The sequence below is a fragment of the Hibiscus syriacus genome, unplaced genomic scaffold, assembly GCF_006381635.1.
Source record: "Hibiscus syriacus cultivar Baekdansim isolate YM2019G1 unplaced genomic scaffold, ASM638163v2 tig00110503_pilon, whole genome shotgun sequence".
NCBI lineage: Eukaryota > Viridiplantae > Streptophyta > Magnoliopsida > Malvales > Malvaceae > Hibiscus > Hibiscus syriacus.
In genome coordinates, this window is record NW_024062764.1 from 1,091,972 (window position 1) to 1,103,409 (window position 11,438).

The 11,438-nt window shown below is 33.0% G+C and overlaps 1 pseudogene; it reads right to left on the bottom strand.

Moving 5' to 3' along the window:
* Positions 1-3,372, bottom strand: part of LOC120129675 — a 54,108-nt pseudogene extending 50,736 nt beyond the window's left edge.
* Positions 3,373-11,438: the final 8,066 nt, after the last annotated feature.

The window sequence follows — 11,438 nt, forward strand, 5'->3', positions numbered from 1 at the left end:
TGTTACATTTAACTTCCAATCAAGGATTTAAATATTGATCCGTTATAGGAATAGTGATTGTTATAAATAGTAAAGGTGTCACTCGAAATTATTATTATACCACCATGATACCTGCAGTGATCGTAGCAGCACCTTCTATTATCGTAATCTTGGTTTTAAAAGACGCACCAGGCGCAAAAGGTCTCTGGAGCCTAGGCGCAAAAGGTCTCTGGATCCTAGGCACAAGGCGCAGGCATACGCCTTTCCTAAACGAGGCGCACTTTTATACTAAAAAACCTACAAATTAGTTATGAAACATATTTTATACTTAAAACAATATTATAAACATATCTATGTTAAAAAGTTTATAAATTAATTGTATGAGTATATTTATACTCATTACCCATCGATTAACTCCCAAAATACTTGTCTACAATGTATTGATTTATACTTAAAGTTTTTAATATTTAAAACTATTATTTTATTTATTTTTATAAATATATTTTAATTCTCTTTCACCAAAATCTAAATTGTTATTGATTTATACTTAATGTTTTTAATATTTAAAACTATTATTTCATTTATTTTTAAATGATACAAATTTATTTTATTATCAATTTAAAATTTGTAATTATTATAAAAAAAATAAATTTTATATTTAAAAAAATTTATTAACTAATTAATATTTAATTTAATATTTTATTACTTTAAAAATTAAAATTAATAATGTATTATTAAATAATTAATTTAAAAAAACATATATTTTGGGTTAAAAGCAACAAATGGAGGAAGAATTTATAATAATTTGTTATAAATAAATAAATATTAGAGTTACTAGGCTATAAGGTATATATGATAAAAGAAAGAGTTTTCAATTCTTCTTTAACCATCTTCTTCCTTTCTTGCTACTGTAATTCTTTTTTTTTCTTTAATCTGTTCTACTTGCTATTAATATCTTTAAAAAAATGCGAAAGGCACAAAGACGTTGCTCCTTGTTCCTAACGCCCAGAGGCGCGCGCCTCTTGTATCTCGTCTCGCCTCGTCCCAGGCGAGCGTCATATTCAGTGCCTGGCTACGCCTCGCGCCTAAGCGCACCCGATGCACACCTTTTAAAACTAAGATCGTAATCAAGATACACACAACAAAATTGAAAAAGATACCACACCAACAATCTATAAGGTAAAATTAATTGGAGTTGCATAAAGTCATTTTTTTTTAATTATTTTGAGATGATCATAAGATACTATATATTTAAATGTGATACTCAATTATTTAACAATTAATGCTCTTATGTAGAGCTGGGTATATGGGCTAAGGCCCGCGGGCTACCCATTTAACCCGCGACCCGTGCGGGCTTCGGGTCTCAAAAATTGAAGACCGTTTAAATTGCGGGCTTTTTAGCCCGGACCGTTAAACCCGCGGGTTTAATGGGTATAACCGCGGGCTACCCGTTAAACCCGCTAAAGCCCGCTTAATTTAAAATTTATAAAATTTTAGAAAAAATAAACTTAAAGAATTTTATAGAAAAAGAAAATAAATTACTTATAAATATGATGTTACTTATAACTATTGTAGTTCTTAAATTTATTAGGGTGTTTGTCATAATTTTACCGTTGCTTGATATTTTTTTCATTTAAATATACATTATCATTTTGGTATTTAAAGTTTTTTTATTTAATTATGACCTTTATTTTTTTTCATGAAGTATGTTATCCATTTTGTTCTTTAATTATAAAAAGTCACGTGATATTCTAATAATATATCACATGACACGTAATATTTGGATTAAAAATAAGAAAGAAAAGTAAAATTAAAAATTAAAAATATACTTTTCAACTTTTAAAGACTTTTACAAAATAAATATATTTTAACAAATTAATACTTATATTTTATCAATTTTAGTATAATTGTATCTTTCAAATTTGCTCTTATACTGTAAGTATTTTATTTTATATTTTCATATTATGTTTTAGTATTTCTCTAAAGTATCCATAAAATACAATTATTAGAAACACTTGACAACTTTCTTGTTAGATTTGTATAATGTTTGACTTTGTTAAATTTTTAAGTTTGAATTTCTACTTTCAGACACTTCTGTGTATTCATAGTATAGCCTTGAATAATTGTGTTTTATAAAAGTATAATGTGGTTATTGTTTTATTTGTTTTTCAATTTGGTGATATAAGTGAATATTGTTTTTTTAATTCGAGTTTAAGTAATTATATCATTATATATATATATATATATTAATGATTAAAAAATTAAAAAAAATATTATTTTATAATCATTTCCGGCTATTTAAAATAAAATTTAAATATTATTTATTATTTTGACAGTGCTACCTTCCTTTTCAAGTTGCTCGATCATTTTTAAAGGTGTAGTAAGTTAAAACATTATTTTTTATTGTATTTAAAGCATTTAAAATTATTTTTATTAAACGGGCCTCGGGTAAGCCCGTTTAGCCCGCGGGTTAAATGGACGGGCCGCGGGCCTTAAAATTCAAAACCGTTTATGAATGCGGGCTTTTTAGCCCGTACCGTTTAAGCCCGCACCGTCAAAACCCGCGGACTAAACGGGCGGGTAGCCCGTATACCCACCTCTACTCTTATGGATGAGTTAAACCTAATACCTAATAATAACTATTTTACTATTTAAATCACTTCGTTGTTGGTTGGTGGTCACTTAAATGCTAAGATCTCCATTACCCAGAAACAGAAAGGGGACCCCAATTATTCCAAAATCAGAAAATCGATGCTTCTCAACTACTAACAAGAAGACCAAATTCCCAATAATTCAAGCAATTCCGTCATCAATTCAGAAAGCCAGTTAAAAGATTACCTGAAACCTGCAAACATAAAAATCGTCACCAAACAGAGCCCTCATCCCTTCCACAGGCTTCACCATGGGGTGCCGAGGACGATAACCGACGCTCATGTTGACCAAAGCTTTGACTTTATCAGGCCTCAACTGGCAAAAATGCCAAGCGATGATCGCACCCTAACCTTTCCCGACCAAGAACACCTTTTCCACGCCAAGGGCGTCGAGGAGGCCCATCAGATCCCCCACGATGTGGAGAACGGTGTAGGAATCCGCCTAGGGAGGCGCAGCGGTGTCAGCGTAGCCACGGAGGTCGGGAGCCAAGCAAAGGTAGCCGAGGGATACCTGCGATACGAGCTGGTGCTGCCACGAGTACCAGAGCTCAGGGAAGCCGTGCAAGAAGAGGATTTCGGGGCCGGAGCCGAGCGATGCCACGTGCATTTTTATGCCGTTGGTGGTCACCGTGGAGTGCTCTATCTTCTCCATGTAGGATTTCAGAGAATCTTTCGGCTTTGTGCTTTGTCTTTTTAGGGTATTTCGTTGGGGAATTTGCCAGTTTCAAAAATATCTATAACAAAAAATACGAAAGGCAAAGCTGAAGCATAAACTTGGATAAGAAGTGAATACCCAGTAAACAATTGGTAATAACAAGGTAAAATTATTGGATAAAACAACATTACCATTCCGATGTCGTAGAATTTAAATTTACTTAACAAGATCAAACAACGTAATAAATATGCAATCTTTGTAAGTTTGTATTAATAGATATGCAATCTTTGGGTAAATTACTTAACAATGTATAAATTTCTTTGCTGAATTTTATTTTTCTCTTACTTCCCTCGTTGTAATTTTAATCTTTAAAATTACTCATTATATTTTTTTATTTTTAAAATTTAATAATTAAATTTAATACATTAATTTCTATTACTTCACGATAACATTAATTATTTCATTACTGCTTTTATATGACATGTCATATATTATTAATATTTTAATAACACTTAAAGATCATACTAAAAAAATAAAAATTTAAAGTTTTAAATAACACCCTTAAAATTTAGATTCAAACCTTGAAATTTTAAATTATACCCCTAAACCTCAAATTACAACCCTATCATATCTTCACCCTTGACAATCTCACCATCTTACCCAGGGATGGACCTAGGCGGGGCGAGTGAAAGTGGTCACCCCCTAAAATATAAAATTACCATATATTTTAGATTTTTTTATATATATTTTCTATTAAAATCTACCCTCTAAACTTTTATAAGTTCAAGTTCACCCCGAACATAAATTTCTATGCTCATCCCTGATCATATCGGTGATGGACAATGGCTCATTGACAGTTTCACATATGAGATGGGTATCGAATGACAATGTAATTTAGATGATCTCCAAACTCTTCTTTCTTTCTTTTTAGGGGGCTTGCACAATCAAATTCACCGGTTAGAAGATCCAACTCTTGGAAACAATTTTTTTTTTAAATAGAACTCCTGGAAACAAAGCAACCTTAAGTGGATTAGAGAGTTTGTTGTTAATAGCAGGAGACACTACCAAATCAATGGCACCGAGAATGCGAGCATCAAGGGAAGGATGTGAAGAACAAAATAAGTCTTCAAAGAACTCAACCACAATCCATAGTATTATTAAGATCCTCACATTTTTCATTCCAAGTTCCCATACTATTAAACAAATCTTTAAGCTTGTTTTTCTTCCTTTTATCACTCGAACGAACATAGAAAAAGACGGTATTACGATCTCCAAAGACTAACCAGTTTACTATCGATTTTTAGGCCCAAAACATATATTCTTTTTTCAAAAGTTTCTACAACTCAAATATAGAAGTAAGGAAACTATCCATATCAAACCCATTAGGATTCTTAGAAAGGCACTCGTTGATTATCTTTCGAAGTTCCACAAACTCAGCACAAAAGTTAGCAGTACAGTTGACCTGTCAATCTTTCAGAGAGGAACTAACAACTGTTATCTTATCAAGAGCATTTCCCCTCGTGTAGCACCATGCATATTTAGCCCGATAAATGCAATCATCTTCTCGAAACCAACAGCTATCAAACCTGAAATAACCACCATAATGCTTAGTAGAAACATCCATTTGCTGCCAATTAGTGTTCGTTAGCAAATAGTAATGGTCAAAAGTGTTCGCATAACTAACAACCGATCTCGGGTAGCAACGTATCTCTCCAACCTTTCACAAATAGAAGAGTTATCATAAGAGTAAAAAATCCACGTAAACCACCTTCGCAAAGGCTTACAATCAAAGAGTTTGTTTCTATCCAGAGAAATTCTAAAATCATCGAGCTGAACACTAGGTTTATGACAACCCTCATATTTCTTACTATCTAACATAATAGCATTGAGTCACCCCTAACAAACCAAGGAAATTGGGAAGAAATCTTAAGCATATCAACCATTTTCCATGTATAAATCTTCAACTTTAGATTATGACGGTCAGTCATATCAGTAAAATGAAAGTGTTAGAAATATTACAGAAATCAAGGGGAGTGTTTTTCACCAAATATAGGTGTATATATTTTTGGTACATTGGTTGTCAATTATGCTAATAATTTTCAAATATGTAAACTAAAAATTAGTAATTATTTCTTGAAATTTAGACATTTTTCCTAGTTTAGAGTCTTTGTATCGTGTATAAATCATTCAGAAATAGAACAAAGGCATTTATTTTGACATTTATTTCTTTCAACTTGGTATCAGAGTCATTCTACCTCTATTTTTGTTTGACCTCTCCAAGCACCATGCCAGAAGTATCAAATAAGACTTCTACCCATAACCCAACTCAGACAATACCTCTGTAATTGCTCCATTAAAAATAAGTGAAAGCAACACTAAATCTCACTCTGTTTAGATTACTACTATTCGCTTAAATGGTGATAATTTTTTGCGATGGTCTCAAGTTGTTCATATGTATATTCGGGGGGTTGAGAAGATAGGCTATCTTACTGGTGAAAAGAAGCCTTCAGTAGAAGATGATGTTGCGTATGTCACTTGGGATGCCAAAAATTCGAAGGTTATGACCTTGTTAGTAAATTCTATGGAGGAGTATATCAGTTCTAAATGCATGTGCTATCCAACAACAAAAGAATTGTGGGATAACATCAATCAAATGTATTATAATTTGGGAAATCAATCGCGAATATTAAAACTGATCATGAAGCTCGGTGAAATCTGACAATGAGATGAAAATGTCACAAAATACTTCAACTCTTCAAGCATGTATGGCAAGACTTGGATCTGTTATATACCTATGAATAAAAGTGTGCAAATGATGCTCAATATCACGTGAAGCTAGTAGAGGATAACTGAATTTTCAAATTCCTCGTAGGCGTGGAATTTGATGAGGTGAGTGGGATAATAATCGAAAGATAACTTTTTCCCTCAATTGAAGAAGTGTTTTCAAAGGTTAAAAGAGAGGAAAGTTGGAGGAATGTAATGCTCGACAAAAAAGGGCAAAGCACGGTCGTTGAAAGCTCAGCTCTCACTGCAAGATCAGGTGCTGGAAAAAAATTTCTCAAACCATAAATAGAATAATGAGAACCATCATCATAATGATGGGAACTTTCAGATTTTATGTGACTACTACAAAAAACTTGTTGAAAATAAAAGGTTGGCACCGAATGGTGCATGAAAATCAAAGGTTGGCACAGAATGGTGCATGGTCAAAAGCAGCCAACTTTTGTTGACAATTTGGTAATGGGAAAATTGTAAATTTAGTCCCTATACTTTAGGGTATTTATAAGATTAGTCCTTAAGCTTCAACTATAAATACCCTAACCCATTAAGCTTCAAAACTATCCCAAATCATTCTAGCTTTCTCCCAATACTAGAGACTTTAGAGAGTTTTCTTGAGAGTTGTTTTCTCCTTTTTATCAAGAGAGAATTGTTGTTATTTTCTCCTTGTTAGATCGAGAGAAGTTGTAATTATTATTTTCTCATATTAAAATTCTTCTATCGTTGCTCGTGGTTTTTACCCTATATTATTTAGGGGTTTTCCACGTAAAATTTGTATCTTCTTTATCTTCATTTTTATTTTCTCAAATTATCAATTGCGATTTTGCTCTATCCGATAGTCATATTCCACAACAATTGGTATCAAGAGCCAGATTAGAGTGTGTAATATCTATTTATTATCTTTGTTGTTGTCACCAAAAGGTGGATCCTCTAACACAAGAAAGTAAGAAGTTATTACCCATTCTTTGAAGGTTCCAAAAAACTATTCACGATGACAACAAATGGAACGAGATAGACGAGAATGCTGTGACAAACTTTCATCTAGCATTAGAAGATGAAGTATTGTCAAGCATCAAGGAGAAGAAGACACCTAAGGAGATATGAGATCATCTCACTAAACTGTACGAGGCCACATCGTTACATAATAAAATTTTCCTTAAGATGAAATTGTATACTCTCCAGATGAAAGAATCTACTTCACTGATGGAGCACTTAAACACATTGAACACTTTATTTTCTCAGCTTACATATTTAAGATGTACAATAGGAGAACAAGAACGTGCTGAACTTCTACTTCAAAGTCTGCCTGATCCGTATGATCAACTTATCATCAACTTGACAAACAGTAATGTCACCAGTCTAGTCTTTGATGACGTTGCAGCTGCTGTTCTACAAGAAGAAAATCGGAGCAAGAGCAAGGAAAACAGACAAGTAAATCTTCAACAAGCAGAAGCGTTGACAACGATGAGATGGAGATCAACAGAACGTGGCCAAAGTAGCAGTCACAAACATGGTAGATAAAAGATGAGAAGCAAAAATAATTTAAAGTGCTACAACTATGGAAAGAAGGGTCACTTGAAGAAGTATTTTTGGAGTCTAGGTAAAAACTCTAATCCGCAAGGCAATACCGTAGACACTTCAGATGATAGAGATGCTCTATGTTGTGAAGCGTCAACCACCATGGAAGGCAGAAAAAGATTTGTAAATATATGGCTCATTGATTCAGGAGCAACATATCACATGACCTCAAGAAGAGAATGGTTCCATCATTATGAACCTGTATCAGGAGTATCTATGTATAGTTACAATGATTATGCCTTAGAGATCGTTGGCATTGAAACCATCAAATTGAAGATGTATGATGGAACAGTTAAAGTTGTTCGAGATGTGCGGCACGTGAAAGGCCTAAATAAAAATTTATTATCCTACGGATTGTTGGATAATAATACAATCAAGATTAAAACACGGAAAGGAATCATGAAGGTGTTCCGTGGAGCGCTTATGGTGATGAAAGGCGAAAAGATAGTAGCAAAATTGTACATGCTGAAGGGAGAGACTTTGCTAGAAGCTGAAGCCTCTATTGCCTCTTGTAGTTCAGATTCTGCAATGTTATGGCATCAGAAACTTGGACACATGTCAGAACAAGGAATGAAAGTCCTTGTGGAGCAAAAGCTACTTACAGGCTTAACAAAGGTATCACTTACTTTGTGTGAGCATTGTATAACAAGTAAGTAGCACCAGATGAAATTCAACACTTTAAATTCTAGAGGAAAAAGTGTTCTAGAATTGGTTCATTCTGACGTATGGCAAGCACCAGTTAAATCCCTAGGCGGAGCAAAATACTTTGTCACATTTATCGATGACTACTCCAGGAGATGTTGGGTGTATCCTATTAAGAAGAAGTTAGATGTGCTTTCAACTTTCATAAACTTCAAAGCTCGGGTGAAACTTGATTCTGGAAATAAAATCAAGTGTTTCAGAAAAGATAATGGAAGAGAATACGCAAGTGAAGAATTTGATGACTTTTGTTGGAAAAAAGGCATCAAAAGACAGTTCACAGTGGCGAACACTCATTAACAAAATGGAGTGGCAGAGCGGATGAATAAAACCTTGTTTGAAAGAACAATTGTTGAAAATCAAAGGTTGGCACCAAATGGTGCATGAAAATAAAAGTTTGGCACCGAATGGTGCATGGTCAAAAGCAACCAACTTTTGTTGACAATTTGGTAATGGGAAAATTGTAAATTTAGTCCCTATACTTTAGGGTATTTATAAGATTAGTCCTTAACCTTCAACTATAAATACCCAAACCCATTAAACTTCAAAACCATCCCAAATCATTCTAGCTTTCTCTCAATACTAGAGAATTTAGAGAGTTTTCTTGAGAGTTGTTTTCTCTTTTTTATCAAGATAGAATTGTTATTGTTTTCTCCTTGTTAGATCGAGAGAAGTTGTACTTCCTATTTTCTTATAGTGAAATTCTTCTATCGTTGCCCGTGGTTTTTACCCTATATTATTTAGGGGTTTTCCATGTAAAATTTGTGTCTTCTTTATCTATATTTTTATTTTCTCAAATTATCAGTTGTGATTTTGCTCTATCCGATAGTCGTATTCCACAATAAAACCCCACCATATTTGGGAGACATGTTGGAAAATCGATGTGAAACTAACCAATTTGAAGAATAATAAGTTTGGTTGGATTGTTCCTACCACAAATGATGTTGAAGCAAGCAGTCATTTCACCAAATAATGCGTTCATCATATTCTCACTATGCTAAAGTATAATTCGACGTCTTATGGTACTCCTAGTGTGTTTGTGGCATAAGCTGGTAAGGAAATAAATGCTTTATCTTGTTTCCTAAATTCCTCTACTCCATGGATAATAGATTCAGGAGCATTTGATCATATAACGAATTTCTCAAAATTATTTGGATAATATTCTCTTTATCAAGGTAATAAAAAAGTTAGAATGGCATAATTAACTTTTTCTCATATTGCAGGCAAAGATTCAATTAAAATTTCTAGAAGAATAGGTCTTATATATGTTCTTCATGTTCCCAAACTCGCCTATAATCTCCTACATATAAGTAAACATTTCAAGGATTCTAAGTGTTGTGTAATCTTCTTTGAATTACCACTACAACAAAATAGACATAGCGGCACTTTTAGCAGCGTTTAATATTAAATGTTGTTAAGTTTTTTCATATAGTGGCGTTTATGGTAAAAATGTCACTATAGATTGTTAAATGGTGGTGTTTGTATAAAAACCCTACGATAAACTTGTACTTTAATGGCATTTAAATTAAAATCATTGTAATTTTGATTACCTTAGTGGGTTTTGTAAGTCAAAGGTTTAATTTTCTATTTCCCTAAACTTCTAATCCCTTTTTCAATTATTTTTCCCCAATATGTTTATTTTCCTCAAAACTCTATCTCTCTTTCATGAAGTCGTAGCTTGACCCTATTTGACATCATTGTGGCCTTCACCGTCACGCCCATCAAGATCTCAATACTATTCTGAATCAATCCAGCTATCCTCAACTCTAGCATCATTTTCGTTTGCGTTATTGAAGGATAAAAGCAGTCGGTCTACATTTTTCTTCCTCGGTCCTAAGGCTCTTTGTAAATCTGATTTCCTTTTTTAGTCAATTTTTTAATCTCCACATGATTTGAATTCTTGTGGTGTTTTAGTATGTGGGTTTTTTTTATTTTTGTCAAAATTAAAATGCTTGCATTTGGAGAAGAAACAACTCCAGCCAAGGTAGGAGAACGCTTAATGGTAAAGCTTTTCGAGCTTAAGGAGATGATAGTATTAGGTAACAATATATGTTTCTGATATTGATCAGAATGTAAGTTTAACTAGTGACATCATTTCTTTTTTCGGGTTTCATTATGATTTGGTGAAGTAACTTTTGAAAATCATTTCTTTCAAGTTACTGAAGAGCAACTCGCTGGCTTATTTAGTAATTGTGGACAAGTAAGTTAAAGTTATGGCTTTAAAGTTTCTGTTATAACTCTATTTGTTCCTTCGTGATGCTGCATCTTGCACAACCTCATTCCTTCTAGGGCTATAAATGAATGGGACTTGACGAACTCTGTTTGTAAATGCATAATCATGTGGTAATTTTAATAGTAATAAAATGATTGTCGTGCTAAGAAAGGCTTCTAAAGGTGGTGCTAGCAGCATTTTACCTCAAAAACAAAAATGTTTTACCATCAATTACTTTTATGTAAATTATATGTTCTCTTTTGCATTGTAAAGTAATAGATTTCATGTCAATTGGAAAAGTAAATTATGTGGCTAAGCAAAAATAAACCCCTTGTTTCTTTCTATTGGTAGCGTAATATCTTTGGGCAAGACTCAATGATTGAGCTTATAATTTTATTCCTTTGATGCTTTTAATGTTTTCCTTTGATGTTGTTTCATATATTTCACAATCATGCTTAGCGGGAAAATGTGATCAAACGATATGTAATAATTATTAGTAGCAAGAATCATCATAAAAGCATGATTAGTGTAAAACCCTCGGACCAATGCGGGTGATCCGATCTGATTCGAGATGTCACAAAGGCCACCAAAGCAACCCATAGTAAAAATTCCAGAAAAAAAAATTAAAATTTTTGTTAAAGCGCATAAAATCATAAAACAATTTATAATTAAAAAAAAAGTTCAAAAAACCATTCATGTATTACAGACAGAATTAAAATCATACAAGTTAATACCAAGTATAAAAAAAATCAAATGTGACATATATGCCCCATAATTACACTTCTACTATACTCTTCAACCCAAGCCAAATGAACTCCCATTACAGATGTCGATATATGCACTGGATAAATTCTTTTAACCTGAAATAAAGAGTAAAATAGTGAGC